General features: G+C 43.4%; 1 protein-coding gene across 2 annotated transcripts in view; it reads right to left on the reverse strand.

Annotated features, from left to right (window-relative positions):
* SPOCK2 (SPARC (osteonectin), cwcv and kazal like domains proteoglycan 2) overlaps positions 1 to 21,720 on the reverse strand; it is a 125,731-nt gene that overhangs the window by 60,995 nt on the left and 43,016 nt on the right. The window lies entirely within an intron of this gene.

The following is a 21,720-nucleotide window of genomic DNA, read 5'->3' on the forward strand; positions in this document are numbered from 1 at the left end:
CAGCTCCCTTGGGAAGTCAAACAATTGAGGGAGAGTTTGCCTGCCCTTCACAGTACTGAAGAGATGTCTCTCTGCTGAGCAAAGAATATGTGGGCAGCTCAAATGATGGTTCACGCCCTGTCAGCCACATCAAGCAACTCAACTTTGAAGCAGATCTCCCTCAAGACTTGCCAAAGGATCTATTCTGCATCTACTGGAAGAACTACCCTTGGCAGCAACCATGGGATTCTCAAAATGACACTTCAGCTGTGGTAGCACTTCCATGGGTATGTTGTGGCCCGCCAGCAGGCAGTGCAGCTGGCAGCAGAGTCAGACAGTGAGGAGATTGGGGAGGAGCATGGACCAGTCCTGGAGGCTTGGACGAGAGCTCTGCGTTGGAGACAGAGATGGGGCCAAGGCTGTCTGGCATTCTCAGCTGCCTTCGGAGCTAGACAGCAGTGAGGCAGAGGAACAGTTGGAGCCTGTTCCCATTGTGCACATGTGCAGAGCTGCCAGAAGAAAAGAACAACTCAGAAATCAAAGTTGACTTGGGAGTAAAGTCACAGGTGGACGGTGAATGGCTCCTCCCATAGGAAATAAAAGAGGAGCGAAATTTTGCAGGAAACAATTTGTTTGTTCGTTCTTTTGTTTCAGGAGTGTGAAAATCTGTCTGTGAATCTCAGAGACTCTGTGCCAAGTCTTTCCTTGCACAGCACTGTGTTTGGAAAATATTTACATGGCAGTTTTCCAAGCTAGGTAAGGTCTGTGGTCATAAATTCACCATTGAAAGACTGTTTACCGGGCCTCTGCTGAATGTGAATGAGATAGATTCACATTTGTTTAATAAAAGGAGTTTTGGAATCTGTTTTGTGTTTTTGGGGTGTTTTGGGGGGAAGCCTAGGTCAGAACAGCGCAGTCCTTGACTTATAGCCATTCGTTTAATGATGGTCCAAAGTTACTGTGGCCTCGAACAAGCAACTTATGACCCATCCTAAAAGTTATGACCATCATATCACCTTGGCAGTCATGTGATTGTAATTCGGGTGCTTGGCAACCAGCTCACACTTATGGCAGTTTCAGCATCTTGTGCTACATGATCCGTGAGCTCATCTTGACTTCCGCAAAGTCAATTGAAGAAGTTGGATTTACTTAATAACCACACGATTCACTTACTGGCAATGGAAAAATAGTGGTAAAATTGGTCATGTGATGACTTCCTTAACAACTGCATTGCTAAGTGACTGAAATTAGCAATAGCAATAGCACTTAGACTTATGCACTACTTCATTTTACAGCCCTCTTTAAGTGGTTTAAGAATCAGCCTCTTGCCCCCAACAATTTGGGTCCTCATTTTACTGACCTCCGAAGGATGGAAGGCTGAGTCAACCTTGAGCCTGGTGAGATTTGAACTGCCAAACTGCAGCTAGCAGTCAGCTGAAGTAGCCTGCAGTACTGCATTCTAACCATTGTGCCACCTTGGCTCTGGCAGCCTCAACTGAAGTTATAAGTTGAGGACAACCTATATATATATATATATATATATATATATATATATATGTATGTGTGTGTGTGTGTGTGTGTGTGTGTGTGTGTGTGTGTGTGTGTGTGTGTGTATATATATATATATATATATATATATATATATATATATATATATATATATATGTTGTTGTATTTATGCTGATAAATAAATAAAGGGAGACTAGTATAGATCTATTTCAAGCTATTTAGCTCTCATCAGCAATAGATCTATACTAGTCTCCCTTTATTTATTTATCAGCACAAATACAACAAAATGTAACAAAAAAAAATAAAAAAAAAATAAAAAAAATGAAAAAGTAGAATGAAAATAAAATATAACATTTACCGGGGGGCGGAGCCTGTTGCCGAGGAGAGCTCAACCGAGCTCCTCTCAGAGATCTGGTCTGTATATCTAATTAAGATCATAGATATCACCCCTTTTTGGCTAAGAAAGGGGCAGGGAGTAGCTCTGTGTGCTAGGGTCTATTCGTAATTCACAGCCTTTCTCTTTTTTTTTGGCTGTGGACAGAGATTAGACCCAGCGTGAGCGGAGCTTTTATCTCCAGCCAGTTCTTCTCAGCTGCCTTTTTTGCAGCCCCAGACAGGCGAGCCCCCCCCCCAGGACAAAGCAAAGTTGTTTGAAGCTAGGATTAATACGGGCGGGTCCCACTCCTGTGAGATTTATGCTTTTATTACTATCTTAAATACCAGCACCATTTGTCTTAGAGCCTTCTTTGTTTAAACGGACTTCAAAATGGCGATTTCTCTCCGTTGGTGACTGATAGGGGATGTACGTAGCCGGTTTTACCTTCCTGCAGACTTTGGGTTTTTTTGGGAAACAGAGGGGAGCGAAAGCACTGTTTATTTGTTGATTTATAATGGCACCCAGGTCAAAATCGAAGCGTTTCTCTACAAATGTGCCTAAAGAATCTGTGAAGGAATTTAAAGAATTTACACTGGAATCGCAGCCCTTGTCTCCTACGCCCTCTACTGGAGAATTCTTAACACAGGAATTTTTTTTTCAAATCTTTAATGATTTTAAACAAGAAATTAAGGAATTTGTATTGGAGCTATATGGTGATTTAAAGTCTAAAATTGACCAAATGAAGGCGAATACGTTTGCAGCCGTGTCTGCCCTGTCAGATTATACCGCTGAAATAGAGAATAAATTGGAAAGTTTGGAGGAGGCTAATTCTAATTTGACTACTAATATTCAAATTTTACAACAAAAAATTAGAGACACTCAGGAACAGCTCGTTATGATAAACTTTAATAAGAAGGCATTCGCAATAAGAGTCAGAGGATTCCGCGAAAAGGAGCAAGAGAATCTGAAACAGACCTTTGTTGAAGCCCTCAGCCATGCGGTGGGAAGCCCGGGACTTAACTTTGATTGGCAGATTCGGAAAATCTATCGCCAGAATTCGTTGGTAGCGGAACAGCGACAGCTCCCGAGGGACATAATTATATATTTCTCCACAAAAGAATCTAGAAACGCGATCGTGCAAAAATTTTACAATAATAGTTTGAGAATTGATGGCCAGAACTTGATTGTCTTCAAAGAAATACCTTTCCAGATGTTAAAGGCAAGAAGGGACTATACCTTTTTAACTAAAGAGCTTAGAAATCAACAGATTCAATATAGATGGGAGGCCCCAGCCGGCATTATGGTCACATTTGAGAATCAAAGACTTCGTCTCAATTCTGTTTCGGAGGCTCGAGATTTCTATTATAAGACTTTGAAGGCGGGACTTCCTGATTCACTTGGAAAAGAGGAGAGACAAGCTGAAGGAGAAGGCAAGCAATAGACCACATGGCTGCAAGATGGAGGGGGTAGCTCCTCCTCCCTCGGAGAAGCAGAAAAGCGGAGTTTGAGGATTTAGACATTCTAAAATATTCACCAAAGTTGTGGATTGAATGCAGGTTTGCGACCTCTCTCCGGCAGAAAAAGGGGAACTTATTGGTGGGGTGATACTGAATGTATATATGTAAAATGCATGCAGAAGGATTTATGCTGTTTAAATCTTGTTAGAAGGGAAAGTTTGAAGAGATTATTTTAAAATAGAAGGTAAACTGATTTTTGTTGAAACTAATTATTTTGAGCTAGATTTTAAACTAATGCTTGCATAAATTTGATAGTGGCAAATATTAGAGAAGCAAGGGATGAGGGTAAAATGCATGCGGAATGATTTACGTATATTGGTGGGGTGATACTGAATGTATATATATAAAATGAATGCAGAATGATTTATGTTGTTTAAATTCTGTTAGAAGGGAAAGCTGGATGAGATAATTTTAAAACGGAAGGTAAACTGATTTTTGTTGAAACTAATTATTTTGAGCTAGATTTTAAACTAATGCTTGCATAAATTTGATAGTGGCAAATATTAGAGAAGCAAGGGATGAGGGTAAAATGCATGCGGAACGTATATTGGTGGGGTGATACTGAATGTATATATGTAAAATGAATGCAGAATGATTTATGTTGTTTAAATTCTGTTAGAAGGGAAAGCTGGATGAGATAATTTTAAAACGGAAGGTAAACTGATTTTTGTTGAAAGTATTATTTGAATATGTGGAATGATCTATGCTATTTAATTTTTATTAGAAGGGGAAGCTTGGTGAAATTATTTTACAAATTTGGATAAATGTTTATCTGAATACAAGGTTAAGGAAGAGGAATGGGAGAGTCTACAGGAGGTCGGGGTAAATAACAAAGAAGCAAGAGACGAGAATAAAATATAGATAGAATGACTTACACTATTTAAGCATAGATAAAGATGGGGGGCTGAGCTCAACACAAAGAGTTTCTTTTCTTTTCTTTTTTCTTTGTTCTTTTCTTTCTTTTTTTTTGGTTTTTTTTTTCCCTTTAATATATTATTTTTATTTTTAATCCATATGAAAATAAGATACTTTAGATAGAAGGCAGTGCCAGGTGTGGGCCCTGGGAAGTCGGGAGGAGTAGGGATGGGGATTTTGGGGGGGTGGGGTGGGTGGGTGTTAACATAGTCTCAATAAGAAGAACAAGAATGCACTTATATACGGTTGTTCTTTTTTTCTCCTTTTTTTTTTTACTCTTTTCTTTCTTTAAAAAAATTTTTTTTCCTTGGTTTATTTTACTTTTTATCAGATTATAATAAACAACACTTGAATAAAGGAATACACCAAGGAGGGAGGTAGAGGGAAAGAGGAGGGAGGAGTAAGGAAGGAGTAAGGGGAATGCAAGGAGGGCGTGTTGGGAGTAAGGGGAGAAGGAAGGTTTGAGGGGAAAGGGAAGTAGGAGGGGAGCGTTAGAGGGAGGAAAGGAAAGTTGGAGGGGGCAGATGGGGTGTATGGAGGATGGAAGTGTCAGGTGGGGTTGTGAATGATGAGTTGTGTTTTCTTTTTATTTTATTTTTTTATTTTTTATTTTTTTATTTATTTTTTCTTATAGCAAATACTCTGTATATAAGTGATTGTAAAATGGAATGTGAAAATGAATAAAATATATTTAAAAAAAAAAAAGAAAATAAAATGTAACAAAAAGGCAACAATAAAAATATTGGGTTTCTGCCTGGATGGTCTCTTGTGACGAGCCGAAGGACAGAGAATGGAAGTAGTGATCTTCCTCCCATATTTGGGTATACCGGGGGTTGTAAAAAAAATAAAAAAAATAAATAAATAAATAAATAAATAAAAAATCTAATAAATATAAGGCCACAAACTTTTAAAGTTCTAATTCCCAGTCATATCTGCATATCATTTTGCATACACCTGCTTAAATAAATTTGGTTTTCAGCAGCCTTTTCAATGTTAATAATGAGGATGCAGCTCTAATCCCTAAACCAGCTGGTTGGGGAATTCTGGGAATTCAAGTCCACACATCTTAATAGTTGCCAAGGCTGAGAAAAATAGCTCCAAGCCAAGTAGCAGATTATAAACACCTCTAGATGATATCGGGTTAGGGACGGATGTCTTTCATAATCTATTATGAGCTTCAGCACATTTCCATCACTTTATTTGCAACAGGAGGGCTAACTTGGGGGACCAGATCATCCTAAAAAGAAAGCCAGTCAATTTCTTCCTTCAGGCAAATGCTTTCAAATGATTTCCTCCCATGGCCCAGGGAGAAAATGTGTCATCCCAAAAAGCAAAAAAAGATGAAATTGACTATCAAAAGTCTTATTCTAGAAAGTAGCATGAAAGGGAGGAAGGATGAATGAATGGTGAGAGATTAAAAGTTCTCAGAGCAGACCATTTAAGCCCCTTGATTTGTTGAATTCCCATACCGTCAGTCACATCAAGACTCATCACTCTTCTACCACATATCGTTGTTGAAGATTGCTTCAGGAGTGATAATCCTTCCACAATGGTGATTTTTTCGAAGGCAGGACTTTACACATAAGAAGAAAACAAACATCACATGAAAAGTCTGGGAGCCATCTCTTGGGCTGGTTATTTATTAACGACTACTTGAAATGCTAATTGGTATCTTCCTTCAACCCTCCGGGAGGTAGTCTTAAAATATTCACTCTTCAGCATGACAACTCACACTTTGTTATAAAGAAGCATAAAAATGGACCTTTACAAAGCTGACGGACTCTTCCCGTTCGTAAATCTTCCCCTCTCTCAAACATACACCAACATGCTACATTTCACTAATGCTACCTTCATTTTCCAATATAATGTCTTCCAGATATGTTGGTTTTTATAGCTTCCAGCCAACCTGGGAACTAAAGGGAACACTGGGGATTGACATACAAATATCGGTTGAGGAAATGAGTTAACATTATGGTTAAAAATAAATAGGATTCCTTCCAACGGTGACTTTTCAAGCAGAGGTGGGATTCAGCCGGTTTGGGCTGGTTTGAGCAAACCGGTTGTTAAACTTTTGTGTAGTTTAGAGAACTGGCTAATCGCACCACTGGCTGCACCCCCTGCCCCTCATAGTCACCCCTTATCTTGCTTCGCCTGCCTTGGCATAGCAGCTGCTGCTCTCTGGCTCCCTCAGTCGCTCGCTTGCCGTGACCATGTGGCCCCCACAGCCCAGCCCACTTGCCTGTGCCATTCTCCACTGCCCAGCTACCTGTCTGCCTGGCAAGCCTTCCTTCGCCTCTTTGCCAGCACGAGCAGCCTCCAGCTGCCGTCTCTTTGCCAATGCAAGTGTTTATTTATTTATTTATTTATTTATTTGTCTTGTATGCCGCCCACTCCCAGAGGACTCCGGGCGGCTCACAAAAGACAAGGGAAAGGGGGAAAACGAGACAAAGACAACATATTAAAAACAAAACCAACAGTCACAATTTCCGTGGAGGTAAATGCTTCTCAGCCCCCCCCCCCCAGCCTGCTGGAACAGCCAGGACTTGGTGGCTTTGCAGAAGGCCGGGAGGGTAGTAAGGGTCCGGATCTCAACAGGGAGCTCGTTCCAGAGGGCCGGAGCTGCAACAGAGAAGGCTCTCCCCCGGGGAGTCGCCAGCCGACATTGGCTGGCAGATGGAATCCGGAGGAGACCTAACCTGTGCAATCTAATTGGTCTGAGAGAGGTAATCAGCAGGAGGCGGTCTCTCAGGTACCCAGGTCCGATGCGATGTAGGGCTTTATCGGTAGCGACCAGCTACCTCCAGTGACCTCCAGTTGCAGCCTCTTTGCTAGTGCAGCGGATCTTCAGCTGCCCCTCATTGCCGGCACAAGGGGTTTCCAGCTGCTGCCCCTTTGCTGGCATGAGCAGCCTCCAGCCTCTGCCTTTTTGCTGGCACAAGGGGCCTCCAGCTGCTACCTCTTTGCCGACCTGAACCCAGGCAGCAGCCACTTCCTCTTTGCTGGCGTGACCTCAAGCCACTGCGAGCGGGAGTAGCCACCCTCCGTTTCCTACTGCAAAAATATTTTTTTTAAACTTGACTGTCAGGCAGTGAGACCCAGTAAGAGATGAGGCATCGGAGAATCACCATTGCTGTTGCTGCACAGTTAAGTCTAAGGCTCCGGCCATTACCAACACCGCTTTGGGCCACCAGCGGTGCCCCACCTTGCTGTGAGTGACATCGAGTTGGCCACACCCACTCAGTCACAGGACACACACACACCCGCCATGTCTACCCAGTCATTAGGAAGAACTGGTTTTTAAATTAGTAGACTCTCACCACTGTGTTCAAGGTTTCCCTTTTAATGGCAAAGAAGGTTATGAATGGCAGAAGCTAAGATTTAAATCAGAAAGTACAAGAAAAACTAGCTTTCTTACATACAAGCCTTCACAAGAACTAGATAAAACAAGGGGGTCTACCTTCTGGTAGGCCATTTTGTCTTTCAGTTGTGTTTTGAAGTACACTATATTGCCAAAAGTATTCGCTCACCCATCCAAATAATCAGAATCAGGTGTTCCAATCACTTCCATGGCCACAGGTATATAAAATCAAGTACCTAGGCATGCAGACTGTTTTTACAAACATTTGTGAAAGAATGGGTCGCTCTCACAAGATCAGTGAATTCCAGCGTGGAACTGTGATAGGATGCCACCTGTGCAACAAATCCAGTCGTGAAATTTCCTCGCTCCTAAATATTCCACAGTCAACTGTCAGCAGTATTATAAGAACGTGGAAGTATTTGGGAATGACAGCAACTCAGCCACAAAGTGGTAGGCCACGTAAATTCATCCAACATCAGTGTGTGACCTCACAAATGCGCTTCTGGAAGAATGGTCAAAAATTCCCATAAACACACTCCTAAACCTTGTGGACAGCTTCCCAGAAGAGTTGAAGCTGTTATAGCTGCAAAGGGTGGACCGATGTCATATTGAACCCTATGGATTAGGAATGGGAGGTCACTTACAGTAAGTTCATATGCGAGTAAAGGCAGGTGAGTGAATACTTTTGACAATATAGTGTATTTGAAGCAGTGGTGGGTTCCTACCGGTTCGGTCTGGTTTGGACCAACCAATAGTAACTTGGCGCCCTGGGTCACCGGAACCGGTAGCAACCCAGGCCTGCTACACCTCCGAACCGGTTCTCCCACCATAGATGCCGCCATCTTGGTTTTTTTTGCTTCTGCACATGTGCAGAGCAATTTTAGTTGTACTGCACATGTGTGTGTAGCGCACCCCAGAGAAAAGCAGCAGTAGCCTCTGCCGGAACCCACCCCTGATTTGAAGGATACTTGATCATGGGCAAAATTGCCCAATATTGTTCCAAAAAACAGCACAAGAAAAAAATGGGCTTAAGTTACATGACACACACACACATACAGAGAGAGACTGCTGTGTGTGTGTGTGTGTGTGTGTGTGTGTGTGTTTGTGTGTTTGTGTTTGTCTGTGTGTGTGTACACTTTCCTTTGCATGAAATTTGAGGATAATCACTGGTCAGAGATGCTTCAGTAGCAGATTCCTGTGCATGACTAGATGATCTCTAACATGCCATCCAACTGTTATAATCTGCGATTCTATGAAATCCTAACTTTGATTTTATTTTATATATTCGCTAATGTAAAGTAGGAATACATGAAATAAAATAAAATTAAACATACTTTGGCTCCTTTCCTCTCCAATCATGTCTGATAGTTTCTCTTTCTGCTACATCAGCAATGTCCATTTAGTTCCCCCTTTTCAAGATTCTGGGCCTTGCACTGAAGAAATCCTTACATGAGAAGACATATTAAACACATGTCTTCAGGCTCGCGTAATATTGAAGTAATAATATTCAAAATCATCAGCTGTTAAAGAGTCTAACAAGTTATCCCCATGGAGCTGTCCAGCAAAACAACTCCTGAAGTACATTTTGGGGACAGGAGGTTTTGCAGTTGTAAATTGAACGTGCTTCTTATTGCCATTTTCATGGATGGATGGATGGATGGATGGATGGATGGATGGATGGATGGATGGATGGAAGAATGCAGGGATAACTGCAGCTGAAGCTCCATTGCTCCACCAATCAGGAGAAAAGAGAAAAAAGCTTCCAACTATCACTTAATGATTCACCCTTCTTCCCCCTGAAAACATTTGGGGATTAAAAATGCGGAAGTTGATTTACTACCATCTGCCCCAATTCACCATTTGCCACAGGTTTTGATAAGTGGGTCAACCATTTAAGCCCACCTCTTTATTTATCTCAGTGTAGTGGGTCAAAGCAACATTTTTTAAAAGAAGGTCGAGCAACAGATTAGAACAACACAACAATCAGGAAAACATTCACCTCCGTTTTTCCACAGACCCAGAGAAGAGAGAAAAACAACTCACAGTTATAGTTTTAAGAGAACTGAGCAATGCTAAAAGCAATTTTTGAAAAGCACTCTGATTCAATGAGTACAATGTAGCCTTTTTGCGGATTCACAAAATGGAAATTTCTCCTTTATCACATTCTGACCATAGTACTGCAAACTATTTCTCCATCTCATGTTGCCTGCTCTATCAACTTCGCCAAACCGTTTCCTTATTTTTTTTTTAAACCTGAACAGCTAGAGACCGAATCAAATGGATTCTAAGCCTGTGCTTCACCATTAACTTAATGTCCCATTTCTTGGGTGTCCATAGAAGAATTCAACTCTGCATCATTGCTCTTACCTGGGAAGAAGAACAATGGGGGAACAAGTCCCATAGAAACCATCTCTAAGGCTCACTATACTGTGCATACTCTGGTGTTTCAGCAATCAATTGCATGCTTATTATGATGAAACCTATTGTCTGATATTAGAATGACTCAAGGTGAGTATTATTCCTAATATTGGCATGCATCCAGTTTTTCAAGAAAATTACAAAAGTAGTTTGCCACTGGTTTTTCCAAGATATATTATAAATCTCAAGTCTAGCCAACAGCTCCAGGATTCTCCTGACAGTCTCCCCTTGGAGTACTAACTATGCCTGACTTGTTAAGCTTCTTTTTCAGGTCACTAAAAATTAACTGAAAAATACTGATGTATTCCCCCATTTTATGAGCACATGGGCAGATATTTTAAATAAATGCTTAATAAGAGGGGACCAAATAAAAGCAATACAGCCTTTTCTTAGACAACTAGTTGTCAGAGTTTGTTGCAGCAATCACATCCAGAAACCACACATAGGTAACAGATTCTGCAGGATTCATTAACTTCTCTTTATATATAACACATTAAGTAAATATACAACACCAAAAGCAGGTTTTCCAAAGTGGTAGTAAATACAAGCAACACACAGGCAGAGAAGAGAACAGTTTCAGTTTCCGTTCAGAGCAGCAGACTAGTTTAGAGCTCAGCACAGACTCAGAGCTACAGAGCTAAGCCACACCCAGGCTACTAGTTGTCTACAGCAAATAGTTTCAGTTTTCAAACAGCCCTCATTGTCTGACCCAGTTACCATGTCTATTCATTGGCTGACCTTGTTACTAAACCCTATTACAGTTCATGAATACTACACTGACACTAGTTACATCTGAGATGTAGCAAGGAGTCTTGATGTACCATTATGGACCCTGAGAATCAAGGTCTGTCTCAAGAATTCTGCAGATAACAAGATCTGATAGGAACAAATGCAAAATCCTTTCTCATCTCAGACTCCAGACAGCCAATCATCAGTCAAAGGAGAAGTTCTGACTTGGAAATAGGTTACTTGCTTTGTGTATCTTGGAGAACTTATGATTAGTGAGTTATGAGATGAACCTGAATGGATATCACCTTTCCTCATCCAGCCTCAAACCCATAAGCATTTATAAACACACATGTTTAAACAAAGACATACATTTTTCATCCATCTGGTGCAAAAAGGAACATTAGCTCCTCTTGTCTTGCCTATGAAAGTCACTTTGTGTCACCCTATGGCAATGATGGTGAACCTTTTTGGCACCGAGTGCCAAAAAGGGAGTGTGCACACGTGCTCATCGAGCCTGCAACCCAGAAGAGGAGCTGTGCAGAGGGAATGCATGCCCCGGAAAATGAACTTCAATTGTGGTTGTATGAACTAAATAATAATGGCATTGCAAAATGAGATCCTCATACCCAAATCATTGACTAGGTCTCCCAAAGAGTTGATTCTGAAGAAATGTCAGCCTATTTATTGTTAGAGGCTAGCACACTTCAGTAAGTTTACACTTTGGACTAAATAGGGATCTGGAAGAAGGAGGGGGAGAAGAAGGAAGTCTACTTAGCTGGTAATGTGTATTGCTATGTTTATTTCAAGTGTGGGGATTCAGACGTCTGTTCCATCAGGAATTCTCCTGCCCATTCTCCTAAATGCAACCTAGACATCTACCCTCAACAACATGCTAGAATGGAAGGAGAAATGAGTGCCATAAGAACACAGAGAGGGAGAGAGGGAGAGAGGGAGAGGGAGAGGGAGAGGGAGAGAGAGATATCATGGAAGAAAGAAAGATTGAAGAAAAATAGATGATTTCACTGGGTTTTACAGTGGCACGCAAAAAATAGACTGGGGGAAGGATCCCCCCCCCCCAAAAAATGCAAAAATAAACAATAAAGATGGGAATACTGGGGAAAGATTGGAAGAAAACCTGGGGAAAGTTATCAGAACAATAAAATTAAAAGGGAGAAAAAAAGAATGGGAAGAAAAAATATAGGAATTATAAAATCAAGAAAAAAAGAAAAAGCTAGGTGAACGGGTGGAAAGAAGGGAACATAAAAGAAGTGAAATTTCTGAGAAACTAAAAGAAAATGGTTAGAAAAAGAAGAAAAGAAAGAAAATGATTTACTAGTACAATAAAGTGAAATGTATTATTATTGTTAATGGTATGGAGCTAATTATGATGTGAGGGAGCTATATTAATATTGTAAATTGTGGATAACTAACTAAGTGAAATGATTACTATACAAAAAATGACATTGAGGATATATGCTATCTATAGTAAAAGAAGAATAATAGATGGAAATGAAATGATAAATTTGGTTAATTTGGGGGGCAATTATGATACTGTTTATGTGTTAAGAAGAAAGTCAATTTAAGATGAGGAAATGAAATAACATGGTTGAAATTGGAAATGGAAATATGATGTAAAATGAACTATGTATTTGAGAAGATGTTAAAGGGGAAAGCCTGGGCAACTCTTTGTTTATAAAAGAATTTAAAATTTGCAACAAAAAATAAAAAAACCCATTATTTGGAGAAAACACACACACACACACACACACACACACACACACACCAACCTGGATGTCCTCAATGTGTGGATTTAAATTCTCCAACCAACATAACAATTACTGAAAATTTTGGGACTTGAAGTCCACTTCTGGAGAACACCCAGGAAAGGAAAGATGCTGAAGAGATGATGTAGGACATGAATAAGGGAAACCTAGAAATCTAGTGGGGGGGAGAAGACAACAAAAAGAGAATTAAGGAATCTGGTTAGAGAGAAAGCTGGTTTGAATTAAAAATATATTGTGCCTAAAGTCATGAGTGGGGAGCACTGAGGCCTAAAGAAAATGGCAAGAAAAGGGACAAAGGGAGCATGTGATTTTCTGGATTGGCTACCTAGACCATCAATGGAAGGTTTGAGTCAGTTGAGGCATCAATGCAGGGCTATGACATGGAGATCAATATGGGAGTGGAGGAGACAGAACAAGAGACTATAGTGATGATTTAAATGCATTGCTTTGAACAATCTAGCCAGTTTTTGGATTGCAACCTTCTCGCAAAGATAAATCACCTTGGAGAAGGACAAGCAATTTGGTTCTTTTATGGCACAGGCCCAAAGTGTCTACAACATTTCCAGCTACTACGGAACACCGGAGAGATTTCCAGTAATTGTTTTCCAGCAAGTCTGACATCTGTTCAAAGTCCTTTAAAGTCTAATGGGTTTGAGTAAATCAAGACTCACTGGAAAACTGTTCCACTGAAGTGAAAAAGGAATCAAAAGGGGAAAGAATTATGTCAGCTCAACCTTCCTTAATATTTTATAGTTCTCTGAGATAAACAGAAAAACAGAGAGTTCCGCATTGCCTGTAGTGGTGGCCAATGTGAAGAAGTCTGGAGGACATCAGCTTGAGGAAAGATAACAGAAGATCAAGATTTATAAAAGAGATTGAGGATTCCCACGGGATCATGACCATCATATCATAAAACACTGAGGTGGGAAGTTGGCTTTGAACTGAATCTACTGTTCTTTTTTTTTTTCCTTTTTGCTAGAATACCAGCCATAAAATAATAGTAGGGGATGGTGAAGTTATACAGTGGGCCACAGTCAGTGGTGGGATTCCGCGGTTCAGGTGAACCAATTGTTAAATTGCTGGCTGGCCCCACCCCTTCCTGCCCCGCCCCTTCCAGGAGCCCCTTCCCCACCCTGTTTCAGCTCCCAGGTAAGTGCAGGGAGGCCTAACAAAATGGGGCATGCAGGGGGGAGGTGCAGTGTGGGTCCCCCCGTGGCCCATTTTTGCTCCCAGGAGGCTGCAGGGAGGACAACTAGGTCCACAGTAAGGCATTGGTGGCGCCTCCCTGCCTCTGTTTTTGTTCCCAGGGGGGTTCAGGAGGCTGAGTGTTGCCTGTCATGTCCCATGGCCATGCCCCCCATGGCCACGCCCATCTTGCCAGTCATTAGGGCAGAGAACCAGTTGTTAAATTATTTGAGTCCCACCACTGGCCACAGTTGTGCATTATTTTTCCAAATTTAAATCTCGATGTGACAAACCCTTTGTGCTTTTAAACACAAAACTGTTCCTATGCAAAGGCCAGCTCAAACAGCCCAATTCATCCCGCTTACTTTACAGATGAAGAACATGGAGAGTAAAGGAAAAGTGATCAGCAAAAAGCAAGTCAAAGCACAGAGAGGTGTGTTTCCATTTGTGTTTTGCTCCCCATCTATTTGCTTGCTGGTGTGAAAAGTATCGGGAGGGGGGGCACATAAGAAACTTCGACTGTTATGGGGGCCCCAAATTAGTAGGGCCTTGAAGATGCATAGGCATGCATGCACTCACATACATAAACTAAAAAAAAAGATAGCAGTTGCCTTCAACATAAAAGCAACCCAGGGCCAGATGTGGCCAGGGGTTTGTAAAATGTCCAGGTCTACTCTAGGTGTTTAGGCTGATTATCTCTGTGCCAAGACAGCCATCTTAAATTAAGCCTGGCTGAAAGTCTGGAAAGAAATAATGCCACCCTATGAAACGATAGATGAGCATTTCCATAGCCAATAAGATCCAGCTTTTGTTTTCAACAGATTCCTCCCCCATCTTCTCTTCCCTATATGATAATATGTTGTTTTCCCCCTTCCCTCCAAGTAGGTTGAAATTGTGCAGTACAGCAGAGCTAATCCTAATCCCCGTCAGGATAAACAGTCTAGATCTGTGAGGCAACATTTACATTCCGAGCCGAAATCAACAGATTCGTTTCTTGCCCTGCTGACTAAGACTGCAGAGGGATTCGGCTGCTGCATCTTGCTGCTTTGGAAGCACAACAAGACAGCACAGTCACACAAGCAGGAGCGTGCTTTCAGGCAGAAGAGGGATCTGAGCTCTCAATCCAGATAATGGGGGTGGGGTGGGGAGTAGAACTGAGGCACTTTGACACTTTCGTATTCAGTGAAGGCCGCGCGGGGCCCAGCGCTGAGAGCATCTTCGTCGCTATCTTCTTCTTCAGCTTAATTGCAGGCCTATCTCCCGTTAGCATTTGGCCGCCAAGAGCTCTTGCAAGGGCGCCCGTCTCTGTCAAGGGACACAATTCACGGTGACCCGCCGTCATTGCTTTTCAGAACGGATTCTTCAGGCAAGGACGGGGACGCCTCTTCTGGCAAGCGATAAAGGGCACGCTGATTCAGCCACTTCAAGCTGGCCTCTGCAATTGCCGCAGAAATGGTAATAGGGCTTCGTCAGGATAGAATCACAGTAACTGTGCGCCGTTGCTATCAGTTGCTCTAAGGCTACCCCCAAATCATAACAACAACAACAACAACAACAACACAATTTGACTTTTTAAAAATTGCATTTAGACAACTAGGACTAGGATACTAATAGTAACTTCTCTTCTAAATGTACAGGGTTCGGTTTTGTTTCACAGCATGGAAATGGAGCAATTTCAGCAGGTTTATTCTAGATTGACGGCCCCCAAAATTTTGGGCACCGGGGACCAGTTCCATGGAGAAAGGTTATTCTGCAGACCAGAGGGGGGGGCATGGTTTTGTGTGCTGCCTCTGTCCTGCGAATGAGACTTTGCTTCTTTGTGCAACCCAGTTTCTGGCACGCCGCAGACCAGTGTGGTTGTGGCCCGTCAATGGCCAGCGGAGCTGGCAGCAGATTCGGACAGTGAGGAGGTTGGGGAGGGACATGGGCCAGTCCTGGAGTCTGGGGAAGGCTCTGATGAGGGCTCTGTATCAGAGGCAGAGATGGGGCCAGGGCTGTCCGACAGTAATCAGCTGCCTTCGGAGTCAGACATCAGTGAGGCAGATGAACAACTGGAGCCTGTTCCCAGTGTGCACATAAGCAGAGTTGCCAGATGAAGGGAACAGCTAAGGAACAATGGTTGACTTGGGAGTAAGGCCACAGGTGGACGGTGAATGGCCCCTCCCATAGGGAATAAAAGAGGAGCGAAAGGGGAGGGGTGTTTGCAGGAGGCAATTATTTCATTCCTGCATTCTTGCCAAGTATTACGGCATCTGAAAGAGATCAGCCTGGTCACTCTGCAAGCCTGATAAAGGTCAGTAATGGGGAACTATCTTGAAAGACTGTGGGAGAGGAAAGACTTTGCTGGAGAGGAATTCACTGTAAATTAAATAAAAGGGTTTATCGGGATGAGGACTCAGCTTCGTGCTGCTGGAGAAGCCTAGGTCAGAACAGGTGTTGGCCAACTGACTGGGGGTTGGGGAACCCTGTTCCAGTTGATTACTTCAAAGATACCTGTCTCTGACATTGTGGCCTTTCCTACATCCTTCTTGACTTGCCCTTAGAATAGAATAGAATAGAATAGAATTTTATTATTTGTATGCCGCCCTTCTCCGGGAGGACTCAGGGCAGCGAACAATTCAAACGGGAGAAAAGGGGAACATAAAAACGAAATACAAATAATAAAAATAGGCAATAGTCGCACAACCATACATGTCGAGAGGGGAGGGAACTCATCACCCCCAGGCCTGCCGGCAAAACCAAGTTTTGACGGCTTTTCAGAAGGCCTGGAGAGAGGTGAGGGTCCGAATCCCTGCGGGGAGTTCATTCCAGAGGGCCGGAGCTGCCACAGAGAAGGCCCTCCCCCGGGTAATAGCCAGATGGCATTGGCTGGTAGATGGCACCCGGAGGAGGCCAACCCTGTGAGATCTAATGGGTCTGTGGGAGGTAATTGGCAGCAGGCGGTCTCTCAAGTACCCAGATCCAATACCATGAAGGGCTTTATAAGTTACGACTAGCACCTTGAAGCGTATCCGGAGACTGATCGGTAACCAGTGCAGCTCGCGGAGGATAGGTGTAACGTGTCCTTCAGCTAGGACAGATCTTCTTGAGTTCACTTCTTGTCTCTCTACTTATTTTTTCCACCCAGGCTGTTGTTCCGTGTCAAACCATGGCAACGCTTATAAAGATATTAGATTATACATACCAAACACTAATCAAAGGTTTGCCTGCATTCTGCAAGCTTCTGATACAGTTACAGGTAGTCCTTGACTTACAACCACAATTGACCCCCGAAATTTCCATTGTTAAGTGAGTTTTATTTTGCCCCATTTTACGACCATCCTTGCCACATTTGCTAAGTGAATGACTGCAGTTTTTAAGTGAGTAGCAAGGTGGTTAAGTGAATCTGGATTCCGCATTGAGCTCGCTTGCCAGAAGGTCTTGAAAGGGAATCACAAAACCCTGGGACACTGCAACCATCATAAATATGAGTCAGTTGCCAAGAGTTTGAATTTTGATCATAGGGACGCCGCACCGATTGGGTGAAAAATGGTCATAAGTCACTTTTTTCCAGTGCTGTTGTAACTTTGAATGGTCACTAAATGAACCGTTGTAAGTTGAGGTCTACCTGTACAAGAATTAATATCCACACTGCATGAGACCTGATTAGGCATTGAATCAACAAACTTAGATACAGAGCAGCCCTTGGATAGCCAGTGCATCAGAGGTGGTATTCAGCAGGTTCTGACCAGTTCTGGAGAGCTGGCTGGCCATGCCCACCTTGGCCACACCCACCCCAGCCTCCCAAGGTCAAACACAACCTTGATGCAGCCGTCAGTGAAATTAAGTTTGACACAGAGGTGGTATTCAGCAGATTCTGACCAGTTCTGGAGAACCGGTAGTGGAAATTTTGAGCAGTTCAGAGAACCGGTAAATACCACCTCTGACTGGCCCCACTCCAATCTATTCTCTGCCTCCCAAGTCCCAGCTATTGGGAGGAAATGGGGATTTTGCAGTAACCTTCACCTGGAGTGGGGAGGGAATGGAGATTTTACAGTATCCTTCCCCTGCCATGCGCACCAAGCCACGCCATACCAACTAAGCCATGCCCACAGAACTGGCATAGTAACAAATTTTGAATCCTACCACTGCAGTGCATGGCATAGGCACAACAGGCAGCAAAGGTATTATCCACCTGCTTCTCTCCAAAATAATGTGGGTTATAGTATTGCAGGCCATTTGGCTGATTTTGAGAAACTTGAGTACTTGCTGGAACAAGTATTCTTTAGTCCGCCCATTAAATTAGCAGCAGCAAAGAACAGAACCATTAACCTTCTGTTAATGCAATTGTTTTAGAGCAGGGGGGACAAACTCAAGGCCCATGGGCTGGACCCAGCCTGCAGGGTGCTTAGATCTGGTCCCTGGGACCATCCTGAAAATAGCAAAGCCCACCATGTGTGGCCCTCCTGAGCTCTGTTAGCACTGGTAGAAGGATTGCAGGAGGCTGTTGCATCTGAAAACAGAGCTCAGGAACGCATTTTCACTGGCAGAGCACTCAGGCCAGTCATCACAGGTGCCCCGGACCTGAGTTACATCGAGCTGGCCACGCCCATCATGGCCACGTCCCACCCACCCTGGTCCCACTGACATCAAACACAATCCTGAAGCGACCCTCAATGAAATTGAGTTTGACACCTCTGTTTTAGAGGAAGAAGTAGTAGAAAAAAGCCAAAAGACCAAACCTTGATGCATTTAACCATAATGTTGACATTTCATGCAGTCTTTGCAAGTTATTTATTCTTTCCATCTTTCACAGTTGGACACGTGAATCTCATTTCAAAGATGCCACATGAGACTAATCCCGGTAAGAAAAATTGGCTCATTGGCCTAGAAAGATCTCTATTCCTTGGCCTCCCTGGACCTCCAGAAGATTCGTTGTTTCTCCAAGATTCACCCTTTGCAAGTCAGCGCGGTCCTGACATTAGCTGAAGTCATTTCCTCCAGAGCAGGAACAGGATGAGATAAGTAAGTTTACAGCAGGCGTTCCTCTCTTGCAGGCTATAAATTCTAAGAATCCTGTGCCACATCATTAGGGGAATGAGGGATTCTGAAAGTTACGGTCCACAATATCTGGAAAGCATCCAGCATTAGAAAATGTGGACATCTTCAAACACTGGAAGGGAAGCTTTGGTTCTTCAACGGCCAGTATAAGTATAAGCTTAGGAAGCTCTAGGGCAATGTGTCATGCCTGCAAGCCATCTTTTCTTTTTGGACTTCAGGCCTGCCACACTTTCCACTGTGGGAAAATGGGAGGGGGGATTATATGAGTTGGGTGATATGCAGCCATAATAGCATTCTTCTTAGAAAGCCAAGGTCATCTTTGTCTCTGCACCTGACCGGATCTGGATGGGAGGAATCCGAGGAACCCCCAACACACTGATTGCTAACCTTTTTGTTGTCACATGCCGAAAGCGCGCCCGCAATGCACATGACACCCCACTGCATGTCCCGCTCCACTGTGCATGAGCATGCAACCCTCCTGCCCCATTTTGGGCCTAGTCTCTCTACAGTTTCCTGGTACCAAAAAACAGGCTATGGGGGAGTGCACTGCACCCCTCACACCCCATTTTGGGCCTAGCAGGCCTCCCTGCTGCCTCCTAGGACCAAAAAACAGCCCGTGTGAAAGCACCTCCCATCCCCCATGCATGGCCGCATGGCCGCATGCCCCCCATGTGCGTGCATCTCCCGCATGCACCCCACCCCCACATATGCACAGAAGAGACCCAAAAATCAGCTGGCTGGCAGGAGGTGCGCGCACATGGGCAATGGAGCTGAGCTGGGGCGACAGCTTGCATGCCTGCAGAGAGGGTCTGCATTCCACCTATGCCACACGTGCCATAAATTCGCCATCATGGCACTAAGGTTTTTCTTTTTATCCTGAGAGCCACTACAAAGAATCAGGAAGGAAATTTGATACAAGTAGTCCTCCACCTACGACCACAATTGAGCCCAAAATCTATGTTGCTAAGTGAAATATTTGTTAAGTGAGTTTTGCCCCATTTTATGACTTTTCTCATCACTGTTGTCAAGTGAATTAGTAACACGGCTGTTAAGCAAATCTGGTTTCCCCAGTGACTTTGCTTGTTGGAAGGTTGCAAAGGGGGATCAAAGGACCAGGGGACACTGCAATCGTCATAAATGTGAGTCAGTTGCCAAGCACCTGACTGTAAGCCACATGACCATGGGGATGCTGCAATGGTCATAAGTGTGAAAAATGGTTCATAAGTAACTTTTTTTCCACAGTGCAGTTGTAACTTCGAGCAGTCATTAAATCAACTGTTTTAATGGGTTCCACCACAAATGCGCGAACGACAAAAGCGCGCCTGACTAAACCGCGGTGACAAAACCGCGCCGACGAATGAGCGCTGAAGCGTGCCGACAACAGCGCGCCGACAGAAGCGCGCTGTAACGTAACCCTAAAAATAACCCTAAACCTAACCCTAAACCTAACCCTAAACCTAACCCTAAACCTAACCCTAACCCTAACCCTAACCCTAAACCTAACCCTAAACCTAACCCTAAACCTAACCCTAAACCTAATCCTAAACCTAACCCTAAACCTAACCCTAAACCTAACCCTAAACCTAACCCTAAACCTAACCCTAAACCTAAACCTTACCTTAACTTAAATCGCGCTTCTGTCGGCGCGCTGTTGTTGGCGCGCTGTTGTCGGCGCGGTTTTAGCGCCGCGGTTTTGTCGGCGTGCTTTTGACGTTCGCGCTTTTGTCGGGTCACAGTTTTAATGGAGACAACCTGTACAAATGTAACACAAAGCTAGACCTGATCAGAGCTTTTAACACACCCAAATGGACATCTGGGGAGGCAAGAAAATCTGGCTCACCGACCTCAATTCTTATCCTGCGATGGAGAAGTGAGTGAGATTGATTTGGCTTCCCACATTGCACCTACTTCAAGGGTTTACCTGCTTCTATTCTGAGGGTTGTATTGCAGAAAAATGCAAGCTTTGAAGACATCACCTTTCCCAATGTCATTTTCATCCAAGAAAGGAAGTAAGTTGTGAATAGTGCCATAGTACTGTCTGGTTGGCTGAAGGAATCAGGCAAAATTCAAGAAAGTTGTTTATTTATTTATTAGATTGGTAGCTTGCCTTTCCTTCAGGAACTCAAGGCGGCATATATAATGCTCCTTTCCCTGATTTTTGTTCCCAACAACCCACCTATGGGGTAGGTTGATCTTGGAAAAGTGACTGACCCCATGATCCATCAGAAAGAACCCGAACCTATGAGCCGTGGTGGCGCACTGGTTAGAATGCAGTATTGCAAGTTGTCCGCTGACTGACGGCTACCAGCAGTTCAGCAGTTGGATTCTCAATGGCTCAAGGTTGACTCAGCCTTCCATCCTTCCGAGGTGGGTAAAATGAGGACCCAGATTGTTGGGGGCAAGAGGCTGACTCTGTAGACTGCTTAGAAAGGGCTGTAAAGCACTGTGAAGCAGTATATAACTTTAAGTGTTATTGCTAAGTCAAATTCGTTAATCATAATGCCATACATCCCCAGTGCTATTTTCCTATGTTTCAGGGTTGGGTTGCTGCCGGCATTACAGCTAGTTTGGTGCACGTGCAATTTTGCGCTTGCACAATCGCTTTGCTCGCACACGCATTTGACCATAAATGCAATAAAAATTGCTCTGTGCATACACAGAAGTAAAAAACAAGATGGCAGCACCTATGACATCGCCGGGAGAACCAGTTTGAGAGCGTGGCAAGCTTGGGTCACTGCCAGTTCCCGTGACTCAGGCTGCTAAACTTCGCCCGAACCAGTAGGAACCCACCATGCTACGCTTACTCCGTTCTGATTAAATCTAACAAAGTTCTTTCTTTCTTTCCCTGAAAGCACCTTCTGGTTTATGTCTTTGTCAAAGAAGTGAAGACCTCGAACCACATTGTTGAAA

The sequence above is a fragment of the Thamnophis elegans genome, chromosome 15, assembly GCF_009769535.1.
Source record: "Thamnophis elegans isolate rThaEle1 chromosome 15, rThaEle1.pri, whole genome shotgun sequence".
Lineage (NCBI taxonomy): Eukaryota > Metazoa > Chordata > Lepidosauria > Squamata > Colubridae > Thamnophis > Thamnophis elegans.